Source organism: Anser brachyrhynchus, assembly GCF_964034855.1.
Source record: "Anser brachyrhynchus genome assembly, chromosome: 2".
NCBI classification, from domain to species: Eukaryota; Metazoa; Chordata; class Aves; order Anseriformes; family Anatidae; genus Anser; species Anser brachyrhynchus.
The window spans coordinates 20621158-20638803 of record NC_137695.1 but is presented as its reverse complement, the minus strand read 5'-3'; positions in this window follow the sequence as shown (position 1 = coordinate 20638803).

Here is a 17646-nt window from a genome sequence, read left to right as displayed (position 1 = left end):
GAGACAGGGGGCAGAATGAAGCTGTTATAATTCACAACGAAAAGGTTATCAACCTGCTAAACCATGTAGACATACACAAGTCTATGGGGCCAGAGGGGATCCACCTGAGGGTACAGAGGGAATTGGCAGAAGTGCTCATCAAGCCACTTTCCATCATTTATCATCAGTCCTGGCTATCAGGGGAGGTTCCAATCGACTGGCAGATAGCAAATGTGACACCCATCTACAAGAGGACCAGAAGAAAGATCCGGGAAACTACAGGGCCTGTCAGTCTGACCTCGGTACCGGGGAAGCTCGGGGAGCAGATTATCTTGAGTGCCATTGTGCAGCACCTACAGGGCAACCAGGTGATCGGGCCCAGTCAGCACAGGTTTATCAAAGGCAGGTCCTGCTTGATGAACCTGATTTCCTTCTACAAGAAGATGACACACTTAGTGGACAAAGGAAAGGCTGTGGTTGTGGTCTACCTAGACTTCAGTAAGGCTTTTGACACCATTTCCCACAACATTCTAAGAAGCTGGCTGCTCTTGGCTTGGACTGGTGCACCTTTCATTGGGTTAAATGCTGGCTGGGGTGTCCAGGCCCAAAGAGTTGTGATGAATGGAGTTAAATCCAGTTGGAGACCCATCACTAGTGGTGTCCCCCAAGGGCTCAGTACTGGGGCCACTTCTCTTCAATATCTTTATCAATGATCTGGACAAGGGGACTGAGAGTACCCTTAGTAAGCTTGTAGATGACACCAAGTTGGGCTCAAGAGTTGATCTGCTTGAGGATAGGAGGGCTCTGCAGAGGGATCTGGGTACACCAGACCGATGGGTCGAGGTCAACTGTATGAGGTTCAGCAAGGCTGAGTGCCAGGTCCTGCACTTGGGGCACAACAACCCTATGCAACGCTACAGGCTGGGGGAAGAGTGGCTGGAAAGCTGCTCATCAGAAAGGGACCTGGGGGTATTGGTCAGTAGCCAGATGAATATGAGCCATCATAGTGCTCAAGTGGCCAAGAAAGCCAACAGCACCACGGCTTGTATCAGAAATAGCGTGGCCTGTACGACTGGGGAAGTGATTGTCCCTCTGTACTCAGCTCTGGTGAGACTGCACCTCAAAAACTGTGTTCAGTTTTGGGCCCCTCACTACAAGAAGGACAGCGAGGTGCTGTTGTGTGTCCAAAGAAGGGCAACAAAGCTGGTGAAGGGTCTGGAGAACAAGTCTTATGAGGATTGATTGAGGGAACTGGGGTTGTTTAGCCTAGAGGAAAAGGAGGCTCAGAGGAGACCTTAACATGCTGTACAATTACCTTAAAGGAGGCTCTAGTGAGGTGACGATCGGTCTCTTCTCCCAGGTACCATGTGATAAGAGAAGGGGAAAGGACCTCAAGTTGCACCAGGGGAGATTTAGGTTGGATGTTAGTAGAAATTTCTTCACTGAAAGGGTTGTGAAGTATTGAAAAAGGCTGCCCAGGGAAGTGGTTGAGTCACCATCAGGTTTTCAAGAAACTTGTAGATCCGAAACTTAGTAACATCGTTTAGTGGTGGACTAGGTTAAAGGTTGGACTTAGATGATCTTTAAGGTCTTTACCAACCTGAATGATTCTATGCTTTGACAAATGCCATAACAAACAAAACTCCTGCTAGTGACTCCAACACCATTTAGTGTGTTTAGTTTATTTTGGGGGGGGGTTGTGGCTTTTTTCACTTCATTCCCACCAAGCCTGCTAGAGTTCAGGAAGAGACAACAGTCTCAGACATATGGTATAATTTTTATGTAGTTGTGGGTGGAGCCAGGAGTTGGACTTGATGATCCTTGTGGGTCTATGCAATATTCTTTGATTCTATTATTCTTTTGTTTAATTCACTCTGTTTGAATTTTTCTTTTAAGGAAAGCCACCTAACACAAGCAAGACCAGAGACAGATGGAATGTGTTCTGGATCAATGACTAAGATCCAAGATCTTTTCCCCCAACACATAGAAAGTGAAACCTGGGGAACAAAGTTTCGTGTATGTTCTGCACCAGTGTATAAGTCTATAGTAGACCAATTAACTTTATTAGAATTACTTTTTTCATAGAGGCTGAACAGATACACCAGAGACAAGAAACAGTGTGAAAATCCAGCTTAGATGGAAAAGGAAAAAAAAAAAAAGAAAAAAAAAACTTTTCCCAGAAGCCAGCATTCTATTAGCCAACATACAGAGAGGGAAGACATGGACATGAATAAGAGGGACATTCACAGTGCCAGTAATTGAAACTTTATGGGGAAAAAAATTGTGTCAGAATTTATTAGATGTCCCCATAAAGTTTCACATTAATACCTGCCTTCTCTCAGGTGGGAGTGGAGGGCAGAAGAATCATAGACCTGAGCCAGAGCTGCAGCTCAGTAACTGAGATCCAGCCAGCAAAGACAAAAGCATTATTCATCCTGAAGCTTCCCTTTTAAACATTACATAGAGTTGCTCTGCCTTCCTCCATGACTACTGCCTCCTCCCAGTCCCCACTCAGTGACAGATCACACTCATTTACCTGCTGTCAGGCAAGGAGGGAGCACAGAGGCTGTGTGGGCACCTGTCATTCACTCTACCAATCCATCAGACCCCATCATCATCATTGTCACCCTCATCCTCATCCTCCTGCTCCCACTACCAATAGTGGACACTTTCAGCTGCATCTGACAGACGATTATTTCCAACCATTGGCCTTGTAATGGGTGACTGTGTGGAGCGAGATTCCCTTCATGCACCTACCTGGGGAAGCACACACTCTGCTTAAAAGGCTCAGGAAAGACTTTCTGTGCCTCAGTTTACTGCTCTGTAACAGGTCTTTAAGACCTATTAGTGCCCTCAGATAAGGGGATTAAATCTCCCAGGTAACTTGACATAGCTTTCTGACGTAAAACAAGGATGGCTTGAAATGCCAGTGTTTCTGAGTATCTCTGATCCCCTCCAGTTGATCCAAGAGTTAACAATGGGGAACTATCAGGTCCAATAAGTCTGAGGACATGGCGCTACCTTCCCAGCAACTTTTCCTCTGGACTTTTGGTTGATAAGGAGATGAGGTAGATGTCGCTTTTCCTTCTTAAAGGGGAAAAAAAAATGCAACAATCAGAACAGAGAGACAACCAACTATAACAGGAAAATGAAAATTTTTGATGCTTTTCTGAAGAAATCCATAATTCACTGCCACAACACGTGTCACCAAAGTTCTTTTCAATTGGAGACTGTGACGTCATTTACATTATCATGGAATATCTAGAAAGGTTTATAATATAACTAAACTGGATTCAGGTTTAAAAATTTAGGTCCAGATGGAGGAATATTTTTACAGTATTTTATTATCTGAATGATTTGCTTCTGAAAGCTGAATATAAAAATTAGAGGTACAGGCACAGAACATTACTGTCCATGCCCAGAAATGTTTATCATCTGGCAGGCAATGCAGCAAATAATTAGAAAAACGATTAAAAATAATAACAACAACAAGCCATACGAATTCCTGCAAATAAGATTTGCAGGATATATTTCCAGTCTCATAAAATCAGGCCATTAGATAATTCCCACTTAGGGAAAAATGATTGGCACAAAGACTGTGTAATTTAACAGAATAATGTATTCTCCTTACTACCCTTAACTATCCCAGTTTACCTACACCATGTGGTCCAGATTAAACTGATTCTATCAAACAATAGCTTTATTAAAAATATTGGTATTAAACTATCAGTCAGTTTCCTCAAGTGGAAAAGCTTTCAAGAACCTGTATGAGATCACCAGCTTAAAGAAAATGAAAGAAATGGCTTCCTCAGCAGTAAGCATGGATTTTTTTGTTCCATATAACACCACATTCTGATCACTGGGTGTGCAAGCAGCCAAGACAGGCAAAGCTGGGCTTTGAGATCCATAACACGTAAGGTTATCCCACTGAGGACACTGCAAATATATAAAGCTTAGGTTTCCTTTTAATGAAAGTCAATTTGTAAACATTGTCCTTTTGTAGAAATACTTTAAAGTCTAACACAATAGAAAATAATCACTTGGGATACGAGGAACAGATAGCTAGTATCAGTGATAGCAGCAAGATGAGTGTAATAGAAGGCAAACTTTTGCTTACTCTAAGGGGACCCTGTGTCATTTGCCTCCCTTTTCAAATATTTATATCATATCTCTGTCTTTTTATAATCTAGTAGGGTGGCGCATGATAAGCAGGAATTGGTTAAGAAGGAATGGTAACAAAAAATGTTACAGAAATGCTAGAGATGGACCTTACTACAAAGAGGGACTGGATGTATCCTGCCTTGTTTCAGGCATTTACCTTTAGTGCCTGTTAGACCCCTAGCAGTCTGGATATCTTTGGAACTACTGGGATGACTCAGCTCGTCAAAGAGCTTTACCCTTAAAAAGTAAAGTAAGGAAGTTCAACTTTCTGAGGATGTCTGCATCCATCCATTTGGTGAAAGTAGGTCCTTGTGCCTAGACTAAAATCTTGTTCTCCTTTATCCATACCACCTTAACTATATCAGCAACACCACTACGTCCCACCCAGAAATGCAGCTCAGATGAAAGTGTCTACACTGATACCCTGAGGAAAGTGTCTCCCTGGAATATTTCACCTGTTTAATGACCAAAAATCCTACACCTCTGAATGTACCTCATATTTCTTTAGTATAAATGATACCCAAGTCACTTCTGGAAATGGGTCACAGAGTCCCATCTCATTCCATGCATTAAAAATGTTTGTGCCTTGACTTTAAAAGAATTTCTCCAAAGTCACTTTTACAGAACATTGTTTTAGCATTGCTCTCTACAGCATTCTGAAAAATGAAGGCTGGCTGCTGCTCTATTGCCTTTTACTCTCCCAAGTGCAGCAGTTCCCTGCCATGTATTTTTCCGTTCCAAACCTGATCATTAGACTGGACAGGAGTTTAATAATAACTAATTGCTTACATTGTGCTTAGCATCTCCGTACAGCAACCTTGTATTCTGTATATCCCTGATTTGTTTTGATGCTTTCTGAAGCCCACTGCAATGGAAAATTTGGGATGGCTATTCCTTTACAGAGGCATCCTATAAAATTTGGGGGGCAAGGATTACCTTTATGTATCTCTGCATGGTATGATTATACATGCATGTTTCCCTGTAATCCACACATTTCTAATAAATTTTCTATATTTATATATTCATAATCAATTAATTGTTGGAGTAAAATGTTCAGAAGGTCTCACCAAGAAGCTGGGGCACAGGTCTAAGTCCTGCACTGAACTTCCGCTGAAGGCTGCCTCCAAGCAAACCTAGTGTTGGCAAAAACGGCCAGACAAGATGTTATTCTCTTCCCTTACATGGTTCTGAAATAACTATACCTTAACTTGATAGATCTTGATTTGATGTTGCTTCTGAGGAATCTTGCGAAAGGCTTGAAAGGCTGTAGAAGAGAGAAATCATTCAGTAAAATATTTTGTGTGATTCTTTAAGATGTCTACTAGGCTTCTGGAAAATCCTATTGGCTCATTCGTCTTCAGTGCTATACAGATTCACCATAGGGCACGTGTGCAGAGAATTATTTTCTTCTCCTTTATTACACACATTAACCTAGGTTTCTGAGTTTCCCTCATTCTCTAAAGTCCATTCCTTCGATCTACTGCCCTTAGAAATCTGCCACACTACATCTTTTGATTTTGTGCAAGACATGCATGAATCAAATCTAGGATGGGGAATGTGGCATTTGGTGCCAATCATAAACCCTTCTCTCTGTTTCCCTGTCACCCTTATCACCCAGTCACAGGATCTAAAATTAACTCCACTGGAGAAACCAACAGATACATGTATAAAGTAATCAGATTTGGTAATATACTCCATAAACAGTATTCTTGTTTGCTCATCTATATTTTACAGGGGTCAACCTCCAAATTTATAGAATCTCCCAATTATGTGTCTGCTCATGGCAGGGACAGGGAATTCAGCAGTATTATCCTTCACTCCAGTCTGTGTCCCTGCTTAATAGACCTTTACTCTTCTCCTAGTACTTTTTCAGCCATCAAAGGATCTGAAGCTGTTAGCAATGTAGAGAGCATAATGTTTTTCTGCAGAGGACATCCTGTCTGCCCATTAACTCTATGGCAGTGACCTAGCAAATTGTTCCACCAGTTTCCACTGCAGCCAGAGTCTAAGTATACTTTATTATGCAGCCTTGAGGTTTGTATCAAAAGCAAAGGGCTTACTCTTAGTAATTTATACATTTACTTCCCAGCCCAAGTGACATATTGGTATTGGTTTCTGTTTGTTTGTAAAGCAATACTGTGTTAGCTGCCAAGATATGAAAATGTTACAAGCCTCAATCATCATTTTTTAAGAGCTTTTCTTTGCTTCCATTTTGTTGTCCGAAAAGTGATTAGCTCTTTTGCTAGAAGGTTACTTTGTTATTGTGCTGCAAGGTTCTGGAATGAACTTCAGATGGGATTAGAAATTCCTCTGTAGCCAACTTGCAAGCATTGCTTTTATGCAAGCATATGACAGCATTCAAGCTTTGGCACTTGTGCTGATAGTCCCTCTGCACCCTCTCGTCATGTACTCCTATTTGCAAAGTTTCATCAGACTTCATTCATTGACCATAAAAAATAAAATGTCAAGCCATTTACTGCCACCTTGACTCTATAACTGAAGATTTCTGGGGAGTCCAAAAACTCTGCAGCTTTGCATAATGGTTTTAATCCACCGTTTAATTTAAAGAATATGATGTGGTAACATGGAGAAAATTAAAAAATTATATACAATTGTTTCTATGTGCTTCATTTTGAAATCAGAGCTGAGAGATTAAAAAGCTAGTCTAAGTCCACCAACATGCCTAGAAACACTGATTCCCAAGTCTTTTGTACAATCATCACTTTGTATTCTGTCCATACTCTGTAGGAATAAAGGTGTTTAGAGCCCTAAACTAAGCTGAAATTCAATTTTTATAGGAACGCAAAAATATGTTTGCTCATCTAAAATATTATTCATCTTAACAATAAAGTCAGAGTCCTGTTATACTCTGAAGTGAGTAAATTTGTGCTAGAAATCTCAGGAGAGAACGTATTCTTGTATTTTATGCCTCCTGTTGTCTGGAAATAACCCAAGAGCAGATGTATAGAAAGGCAAATATAATGAGGAGAAGAGTCAGCCAAGCTCTCTCAAAGGCTAAAAAAAAAAAAAAAAAAGGCTTTTATTTCATGTTCAGTATGTTTTGGGATATTTTATTCCCTGAAACTCAGTATGCATTGCTGCTTTGACACACACTTAAAGCATTATCACAGGGGTTTATTTGTGATCCTTTGAACTAATACTCTTGTGGTTTTTTTTTCTCTTGAAAACTGTATAGAGACAATCAAAACTCTGAATGTATTTCAGATGCCATATTTGACACTGAAGTGTATATGAACCTTGTACTGAAAGTTACCTCTTTAATAAAATGCAATTTAGAATTGAGCAAATACAGGTCAAAATTTGGTTTTGAACTATGACATTCTAACTAACTTTGAGTATCCTTTCTTCCTATCATAAATATATTCTTAACAGAAAAATGCTCGTAACTCCTCCTATATATGCACACTGCAGATTCCTAGTCTGGACCATGTTTGCAAATCCACAGCATTTTTATAGTCCAGTTTCTGAAAAAACAGTTGATTCTACTCAAAAAGTGGTATAAATAGAAACAAACCAATAATGACAATATTTATTTGAGATACAATTTTGTGATTAATATTGCTCCAAAGCATATTACAACATTATTGTAAAAAAAAATCAGGAAACCTTATATTTTCAAATTTAACAAGACTGCACAGGAGCAGGAGTGGTATATTCTCAACAGAACCTGGATTCTGCTATTCTGAAGCAGAACTTTTCACCTAAAATGCTTCTCTGTACTTTTTACTTCCTTCATAACTCATGAAATTTCAGGTTTGGAAGATTTCCTGTAATGCTTATTCCCTTGGCTCCTGCCTGAACTTGGTTAAACTGAGGAGGATGTCTCCTAAAGGCATTGACAATGTATTTACATGAAACATTTGAGGCAGAAAAATGTCATGCCTTACAAAGAGGCTCAATTATTATTACACTATAGCCATATCAATAGAAAGTAATCTTTTCATCTTTTCCTTAGAGAAGTGTTTTATTCTGAAGGGGATAAATAAAATGTTTACTCTGAAAGAAATACATCCAATATTTTAGATTGAGCCACTTAATTAGATTATATTGAAGAGCAGAAAGGAACCATATCTTGGAGTCATTTCATCTAAAAGGATGTATATTAAATTAACAAAAGCCCAGAACTTGAGGTCCTTCCTTAGTTTTCACTCAAACGAATTTTTGAAATTGCACTGGAAATTAGTCTATTAAACACAGGTAAACAAAATCATGATCTGAATGGTCTGAGCCAAAGATGAAATAAAACAGAGAGGATCCTCAGCTGTTGGATAACTCCATTGCCTTCAGCTAATATTTTTGATTTATACCAGCAAGGCTCCCACTCAGGATGTATCAAGCAATCTCCTCTGTTTTGTTTGTCCTCTTTGTACTAATCCCCTGCAGATCCAGGAAAAACATGAAACGCATTCTAGTCCACATGAATTTTGCTCGAAGAAAGTTAGGAAGTATTTCAACATCCACTCCATGGAGATAATAGTTACAGATTTGAAATGGAGTCAAGGACTGCTATGATCACCAGCATATTGCTTAACATTAATTTCACGATATAATTCACAGTGCCATAAACAATTGATAAATATAGAGAGAAAAGCACCTCAGAATTAAATTCTGGGAAAAAAATATATGTGAAACAATCAAAGTTAGCTAACAGCAAAACAGTGAACTAAGGAATAGGCCCTCAATCCCATCTCTGAGGCATCATTTCCATAGAATGAGGTTAAGTGAGGCAGCTGAACCAATTTTAGATTTAATTACCTGCTACCATGAATGATGGCCCTGCCCTTCCTCCCCTACCTCTTCTCCTCTCCCCTTTTCCAGTTTTGACAATTACATGGTCCCCCAGTGATCAGCTGAACTCAGGAAAGTACTCATTTCATTACTGGGTTAGTTTTTTGCCAGATTCAGAGGAACAAGTCAATTCTCTGACAAACTCCAGACATATTGCAAGGCACAATCTGGGAGAATGCACTAGAACAGAAGTTAGGAGAAAAAACAGGATAACCCCTTTAGACAGCAAGCACCAAAATATTAAACCAACACTGCTTGGCTCATCTTTTTCTGGATATCTGGAAGAAATCTTCCTTCGCTCAAGATTCAAAGCCCTGAACTCTCAGGTCCACAGACTGGGAGGTAGTGGATGTTTGACTAGTTCTGTTTACACATTTTGACCAAAGACTTTCACAGTGTATTTTATTCAGACCCTGTTCTTAAGAGATACAGAGTAATTTTGTCCCAGTTCTGGGAGATTTGGGTGGTTCAGACAACACATCCCTAATGATTATTTTATGTAACTCACTCAAGGGTGATAAAAGAGACAATACAAATGTAATAAGCAAGATACAAATATCTAAAAAGAAAAGAATTACCCGTTCATATACATTTCTAAAAAGGAAGGAGACAACTACAGAAAAGACTGGATTCAGCCTAGGGTGCTGACACAGGAAGCATCAATACTATGGTCTCCTAACAGCCAAGATTTATATAGAATAATTTACTGGCATAGAACAGAATGGAGCTATCAACAGAGGAAGGACAAGACCCTTTATAATCGTGTATTTCTGAAGGCTTATTTGATTTAGGCTGTACCTCTGCAAAAGCCCAGAGGCATCACAAATAGCCTTGGGGTGGAGGCACAGCATTTACAACATCTCTGAATAATTCCATCTGATTCAAAGAACTCCCACTGGCCACCTGCCCTGTTGAGAGTCCTTCATCACTAATACCTTTTGTTCTAGGGGAATATATCTGGCACTGCTCCTTGCATGTGTATTCTCACACACTTTGCAGTGGTGAGCTGGTACAGGACCTTAGTACCATTATACAGGATGGGTAAGTATGCAAACATGTAAGGGTCTGAAAAACATGCTGAAATATCCATTAAGAAAAATGTCCCAAGGATCCAAATTTCAATCAAAAGCCTGACACCTGGTAAAAATGCAAGTTAGCCCAAATAAGGATACTGTCTATTCCCCAGCATTCTTTACCTGAGACATTTTTATTTCTGCATTCTCATAAACTTCCTCATTAAAAATTGGAACATAATATTGAAATAAAATATGATAAAACTGCAGTGAAAAACCCATCTGGATTCTAGGCTTGAGCAGCTGCATGAGCCATCTGTATATACCGTATGTTTAGTGCTTGATTTAGGGTGCTGCAGGTACACAGGGGCAGTAGGCACACCGAATATCTGCAGTGCAGTTAAGAAACTGTGCTTTCCTTCACACTTCCTTGCATTTAAGTCTCTCTTATTTTCCTGTGACATAATCTTTTTCTCCCTTGGCTATTGGTAACAATTAGCGTGCATGAATAAAAACATTATCCAGTCCCAGCCTGGTGTAGATCAAACACTGATTATTTGACTTCTGTTTCAGACCATTAATAAGTTTGGTTATTTTGAGACACTGTATTTAATCCAAGGTTTTAGTCCTCTCCCACCTCAAAACAGAAAACTTCTAAAAAGAATGTAGAATTCGTTAATGAACTCAAGTGCAGCATATTTTGGCTTCAAGCCATCCTTAACTTTACTTGCTGTGAATAGTCCAAATCCAGTTTTCATAGGGCTGCAGCTCTGCTATCAGGTTCCAGAATGTAAGCTCTGGTTCACCCAAGAGTTTGCAAACCACATGTCAAAGTTGGCTCAAATTTCACATGAATGCTGATCAAAAGCTTCGAGGAGCTGCAAACACATTTTAAAAAACAACTCTATGGATCCAACTGAATTTTAGTTTGCAAGTGGAGAACTGTTTAAATCCCAAGCGCATTCAGAAGTGCAGGAGTATGAACCTATGTGAACAGAAGCCAATAAATTTCCCGTTAGCTTTGGATTCTTTCTCTTGCACCAAATATCAAACTTTTTTTTTTTTTTTTTTTTCCGGCAGTCAGGATTGTAACTTGTTAGCAATGTCCTGAACCCAAGAGATTTTCAAGCAGTCTAGCTGAAACTGCTGCTTTTCTTATTCTGCTTGCACACTAACACCATATTGTGAACTCCTCCAGAAATGAAGCAGTAATAATTATCACACTGATACTGATAATTCGGGTACAAAAAAAGAAAAACCCAGCATATACATAACCTGAATTATTTATCAACAAAATATAGAACATCCATCAAATGCATGAAATTTGGCTTCTGTTTAATACTTCCTTAGTTGCCTAGCATAAACTCAAAGCAGTTAAATTTAATACAATGAGGATAGACTAGACAGAGTAAATAGTGTTTACTAGCCATGTCTTTTCAAGATGTTGTTAACAAGCTACAGCTGTGGCTTTTGGAGGAGAAATGACTTGAAGATTTGAAAAAGAAATCTCTTTGGTATACAATAAAGAGACTAAAAGCATGTGTATATGGGTGTCTAGAGATACAATATTTAGAAAAGTTTTAGGTAACGTCAGAAATATATTTTACCAGAAGTTGTATCAGAATTAGGTATCAGATAGATAGGCGTGTGTTCAGGGATAAGTCAGAGTTGATTCTAGCTATCTGTGCAATTTTTGTGTGTGTGAGAGTGAATCATGAAATCATAAAATGGCTCAGGTTGGAAGGGACCTTAAAGATAACCTAGTTCCAATCCCATTGCCATGTGCAGGGACACCTACCACTAGAACAGGTTGTCCAGGACCTCATCCAACCTGGTCTTGAACACCTCCAGGGATGGGGCATCCACAGCTTCTCTGGGCAGCCCGTTCCAGTGCCTCACTAACTGCTGAGTGAAGAATTTCTTCCTAATATCTAATCTCCTCTTTTAGTTTAAAACCATTCCCCCTTGTCCTGTCACTATCTGAATGAGCAAAAAGTCACTCTCCATCTTTTTTATAAGCCCCCTTTAAATACTGAAAAGCTGTGATGAGGTCACCCCTAGGCTTTCTCTTCTTTAGGCTGAACAGCCCCAGCTCTCTCAGCCTTTCTTCATAGGAGAGGTGCTCCAGCCCTCTGATAATCATGGTAGCCCTCCTCAGGACCTGTTCTAGCAGACCCACATACTTTTTGTGCTGGGGGCCCCAGACCTTGATGCAGGACTCCAAGTGGGACCTTACAACAGCAGAGTAGAGGGGGACAATCACCTCCCTCGACCTGCCAATCCAGTCCACAAGATCTGTTCTTGAAATCTCTTTGTAATTCTTACAAGATTTCTTTCTCTTTCAGATGTATCCTTGCAAATCTCATATTACTAATTTTCTAAGATTTTCACCATCCTGAGAGAAGAAAAAGTGCAGTACCAACTCATTTTGCTTGACTGCAACAGCATTAAAAACGAGGTTTTGATAAGAATAATATTTTCCAGATCCTATTGAGCTAAATCCAGAATCATTAATAGATGAGTTTAGATCTAGAGTTTTGATGCTATGCATTAATCACTCTCTAACAAACTTTTTTTTCTGAGTTTTCTGACCAGAAGTATAACTTTCTTTCATTTTTATTGTGATCCAAAGAAAATTTAACTACACAATGGTATGACTTCAAAAAATGCAAAATTCAGAAAAAGATGTGTTGCTGAGGGGGAAAAAAATATATAATAATTGGATACCTTGTGCCCCCTTGGTTCTATCATTTCACCTTAGTTGATCAGATAGAGGTTGAAATAAAAAATAAAAAACCAGGTTCTCTCATGTTTCACATTTTTCTAAGGATAGCATGTTGGACCTCGACTATAAAAAACTCAGTCTCAGCAGGACAGCTAAATCTGCATGCCAAAGAGTGATACTTTTCAACGGTCTTTTGAAGCCACTTCCCTCTCTCAAAAGAAAATGTTAATTTTTTGAGCCTGAGCAGCTCAGTGATACAGAATGGACTCATTATCATTTGTTACCCAATCATTACCTTGTCAGTTCCTTGTGCTTTATTGCCATTTACCATGAGCACAACAAACGCAGACTTCCATCCCTCGTCTCCGTTTTCTGATCCCAAAACATTCTAAACATTCTCTTTCTGGATGTCTGCACAAGTATTTAATGTCAAGACCAATGCATTTCTCATTATCACATTAGAATCAACCAGTTGACAAGCAGCTGCAGGTGATGACTGCTACTGAGCCGAACTGTTTCACAGCTCAGCTCTTGGCACTGCTTTTGCTGCATGGGCTTTCAGCAACTGGTAATGGCTGAGTGCCATGTGTAGAAGGTTCAGTTTGTTCTTTCGTATGTATCTGGACTTCAGCCAAGATTTTGAAAGGTAAAATCCTAAAAAAAATTAGGCAACTTTTTCCACATGTGAGGGCCTAAGCAAATGCTTTAAAAATAAACTGATTCTGTTCATTACTAATTTGTGGATACAGCCACCTTACTTTTAAAATCCTAATGTTTCAAATCCTAGGCATCTCCCTGGCTTACAGCATTACCATGCAGTCTTCCAGCCACAGCATTAGACACTGCACATTGTGTGATGTGCAAGACCATGCAGTTGAAGACACATAAGGCATGTGTGGGCTATTGCTTTTTCTTTGCCAGGAGTGGGTTGAGGGAAGTGCTTAATAACTGAGAGCCAGAGACATGAATGACATGAGAGTCTGTGCCCAAACTGTTATCCTAAAAAACACATTCAGCTGGCAAAATAGCCCCTAGTCATCCCCACGGAGCTGTAACTTTGTGCAGATCAACAAGCCTGTACAGCTCAGCAACTAACTTAATTGTCTAAACCTGACTTGATTCAGACAACAGTCATCTCCTTATTTAAGTCCCATAATGCTAGATGAAGAATCATCTAGCAGACATTTTCAGAGCTCATCTCCTGCGCCCAAGAAGAAATCAACTTCACGATATCATAATAATGTCTTCAATTTTCTTTTAAAGTACCACAGAGAAGGATATGGTACTTGTCATTTTAATAAAAGCTCTTACTTGCTCCTGTGCTCATCTTGGCAATAGGAAGCAAGAGTCGAATAAGCTTCTCTGCCTACAGAGATAAGAGCCTATATTTCATACTGTCCAGGCAATTACCACTTCCCAGGAGATCACCCAAACTGCCAGTTCTAAACATTTATGAATGGGAATGTGGATCCTATTGGATATAAGCACTGTGCTGAAAATGAAAATTTATGGGATCAGAGAAAGAAGAAGCAATGGCAAATAGGAGTTTGACTTTGTAGCTTGGTGTTTGTGATGTTTAGTCAGGACTGGCATATCTGTATTCAGGGTCACAGCCTCTACTGCTGTATTTTAAGGGGGGGTTGGACCTAGATGATCTTTAAGGTCCCTTCCAACCTGAACCATTCTATGATTCTATGATTTCAGAAACTGTTTATTGTAAAATGCAGAAACCATTCAGAGGAGAGAGACAAGAGTCCAGGATGATCTCAACATGGAGCCCCAGGACTGAATCATGCATCTTCTCATGAACACCATCTTTCTCTAACCCAGTAGCAATCTCTCTGTAGTAAACTAGATGTGTTCATGACCATCATCTGGCACTGGGGTCAGGTGACGTCAAGCAGCCCGCATCCTTACCTCCAAAATTTCCTAACTTCAAAACAAGGTGGCCACATGCAAACTGCACTGGGAGAGACTTCTGGCCTGCAGTAGCACCCAAACCAGGTGGCAGAACTGTTTGGGAAAACAGGAAGTCAAAGCCACACAGCTACTCATTCAGAGAATTTAAGAGTAAACGCCTGGAAGCATCCCCCAGAGCTGCTTAAGTTACTCAGACCAAAATTGCAGCTTAATTCCTTGTTAGCGGTTCCCGTTTCAAAACTAAGATTCATTAGTGACAGAAAATATCAAAACAGACTTGGTTTAAGAAAAACAAGTACAATCACATTATTCATCTCAGCTCAAGCTATCATGTAATAATTTTTCTGTTAGCCTCAACAATTTAATCAATTAAATTACTATGTCTGGGAAATCTGTATATTAAACTTAAAATTATAATGGTATGAGTATTATCAGAACCACACCTCAACTAATGAAACAATAACATAATATTAAATTGGACCTTAATTTCATGTTCAAGAATATGAACAAGAAACGTGTAGAATGGTTAATGTTGTAAACCTGTGGCTCAGCCATTTATGAATTTGTTTCTCATGTCAGCTCAGCCTTCTTCAGGTTTGTCAATACATTTTTATGTCATAAAATTTTTCTCTTAATGTTTTTTTCCCCAGTGTGCTCACATTTGTTACTCATTCTCATATATTTCCTGAAATATTTATTTCTGTCCCTTTGTTTTCTAGATAGATTATTTAACATTTTGAATTATTTCTACCTTTCTGCTTTTTATTGCACATGCATTTCATTTGTCTTATTTATCCACCACATCCCTCTGTATTCTGCTGAGGAAGCACTTTTCTACAAGTAGGAGAGTATATAAAAGTAAACAGCCCTTCTAATTAGCTGGACTGAACTGTCATTTTCTTGAGAAAGCAAAACTTTAAGGATAAATATTGCCAGAATATATGTCACTCCTTGACAAAGGACAGCTTAGTGCACTTCCATACTAGACATGTTACAACAATGTAGGAATTGTCTCCACAGGATTCAGTGTTTTCAGAAGTGGAAAATATTAGTGGTATATCTAAGTAACATTTTTTTAAACATTTCATTGTTAGATGTGGCAGAGGAATTAAAAAAGAAAGTGTTGTTTAGGGAGGGTTGAGCAGGGGGGTGGAAAGGTGAGGTGAAATTTACGTGCAACTTGTTTTCACAGTTAGATACTATATAAAGAAGAACACCACCAAACACATCAGTAATATCACATTCAGATACATTTGAAATTAAGTCAGGTTTTGCCCTATTTGCCCTTACCAAAGCTTTGACATTTATCTTTAAAATTCTGCTTATCACAGCTATTCCTACTGCACTAATTCTGAGATTTTATATTGCTATTAATTTGTGTGGACTTCATCATACATGCTTTGACAGTAAACCACAATTAAATGCTCATTGGATCATTAAACAATCTCAGCCAACATTGTCCGCTGGGCTTAATGAAGCTAATGCGAACATCTTGAGCAATGTCACAGTAAAGGAAATATCCTACATAAAAATTTCCATATCGGACTACCACTCCTTATAAGTCAGTTATTGTGTTGCAGCCTATCAGCTTTTTTTTTTTTAAATGCACACTTCCTTGAAATCTGTTACCACGCATTAATTTTGCATACCCTATAACAAACCAGTATTATTGATTTTAATGTTGATAGCCTGCATGTATAAACAATCATAGCCTTGCATTTTGCTTCTGAAATGTTTAAATACCAATTTTATACATATATTAACATGTTTCTGAAAAAATCCCTTTAAGGAAATATATTTTCCATACCAATGTTTTGAAAAAGGCTGTACACCAATCTGGATGATCGACCCTGGTATTTCAGCTTCATGTTTGGCCTTATCTAAAACATGAAAAATATTTCCACTGCCCAACTAGATGAAAGATAAAAGTCATAGTTTCTGCAATATAACTCTGAAGTGTGCAAGCAGATGCAAATTCAGAATGGATGCAAAATGTGTGAGGCACAGAGTGAGAAACATGTTCCAAAATGTAAATGTGTTCAATGCAAATGTCTTGCATTCACTTTTGAACCTGCAGACCAGACTACCTTTAATGTCAATGTGGAATGAAATTCAGACTGAAGTTCATCACACTGTAAGACCTAAGGCCCTAAAAAATCTCAAATAGATCAGACGAATTTTACCCCATAAATTCTCATTACTCTCCATTCACCACAAACACAAATATCTCTACTATAAATGTCTAAATTTAGGTGAGAGCAACTCAACTCTGAACATTCAAACACTGCGATTTAATAGCAATGTTAAGTTTGACACTTAAGTTTCCCCCATGTTGTTTTAAAGTAACCTCACATCCCCACTTACCTTTTTACCAGCAAAATTCTGGCAGAGAGAAAGTGACTAAATCAATCAGTAATAGAAACAATTCTAATATCTTGTGTCCATAGACAACTTTATAGCTTTAGAAGCAGAAAACAAAGCAAGAGAAAGGCTTCAGTACTCGGCAAAGGAAGATGAACTAAAAATTAAAAATTGCACAAGGGGAACAAGGAGTATAAACTAGCTCCATTTACAAATTTACTTCAAGCAGCAGGGAAATGAAGCTTGTGATTCTGGTAATATATTGCTACATCTTCTCAATCTGCAGTCTGACAGATGATTTTTTTTATTTATTTTTTTTTTACAAGGTAAGGAAAATGCTTGCTTCATTTTTACTTTTTTGTGTTACAATTACTACAACTACTCTAATCAGCCAAGAGGCTCCTGTCGTATTATATAATGTAAAACTACACATGGTGGAGATGCATTAGTCAAAATAATGTTGCAGATACATCACTTCAGGTGGGACTATGGCTGTTTGTATGAAATGTTACTTCTGCCTACATTTGTAAATATATTTACCATAATTTCAAAATAGGTACTTAGCTGTCTGAATATCAAGTGTTTTATGACCTTAGAGATACCCTATGCAGATATGAACAAAGAAGCATGTCCAAAACCCACAGAAGTTGATACAAATCATTCCAATGTCCTCTCTAG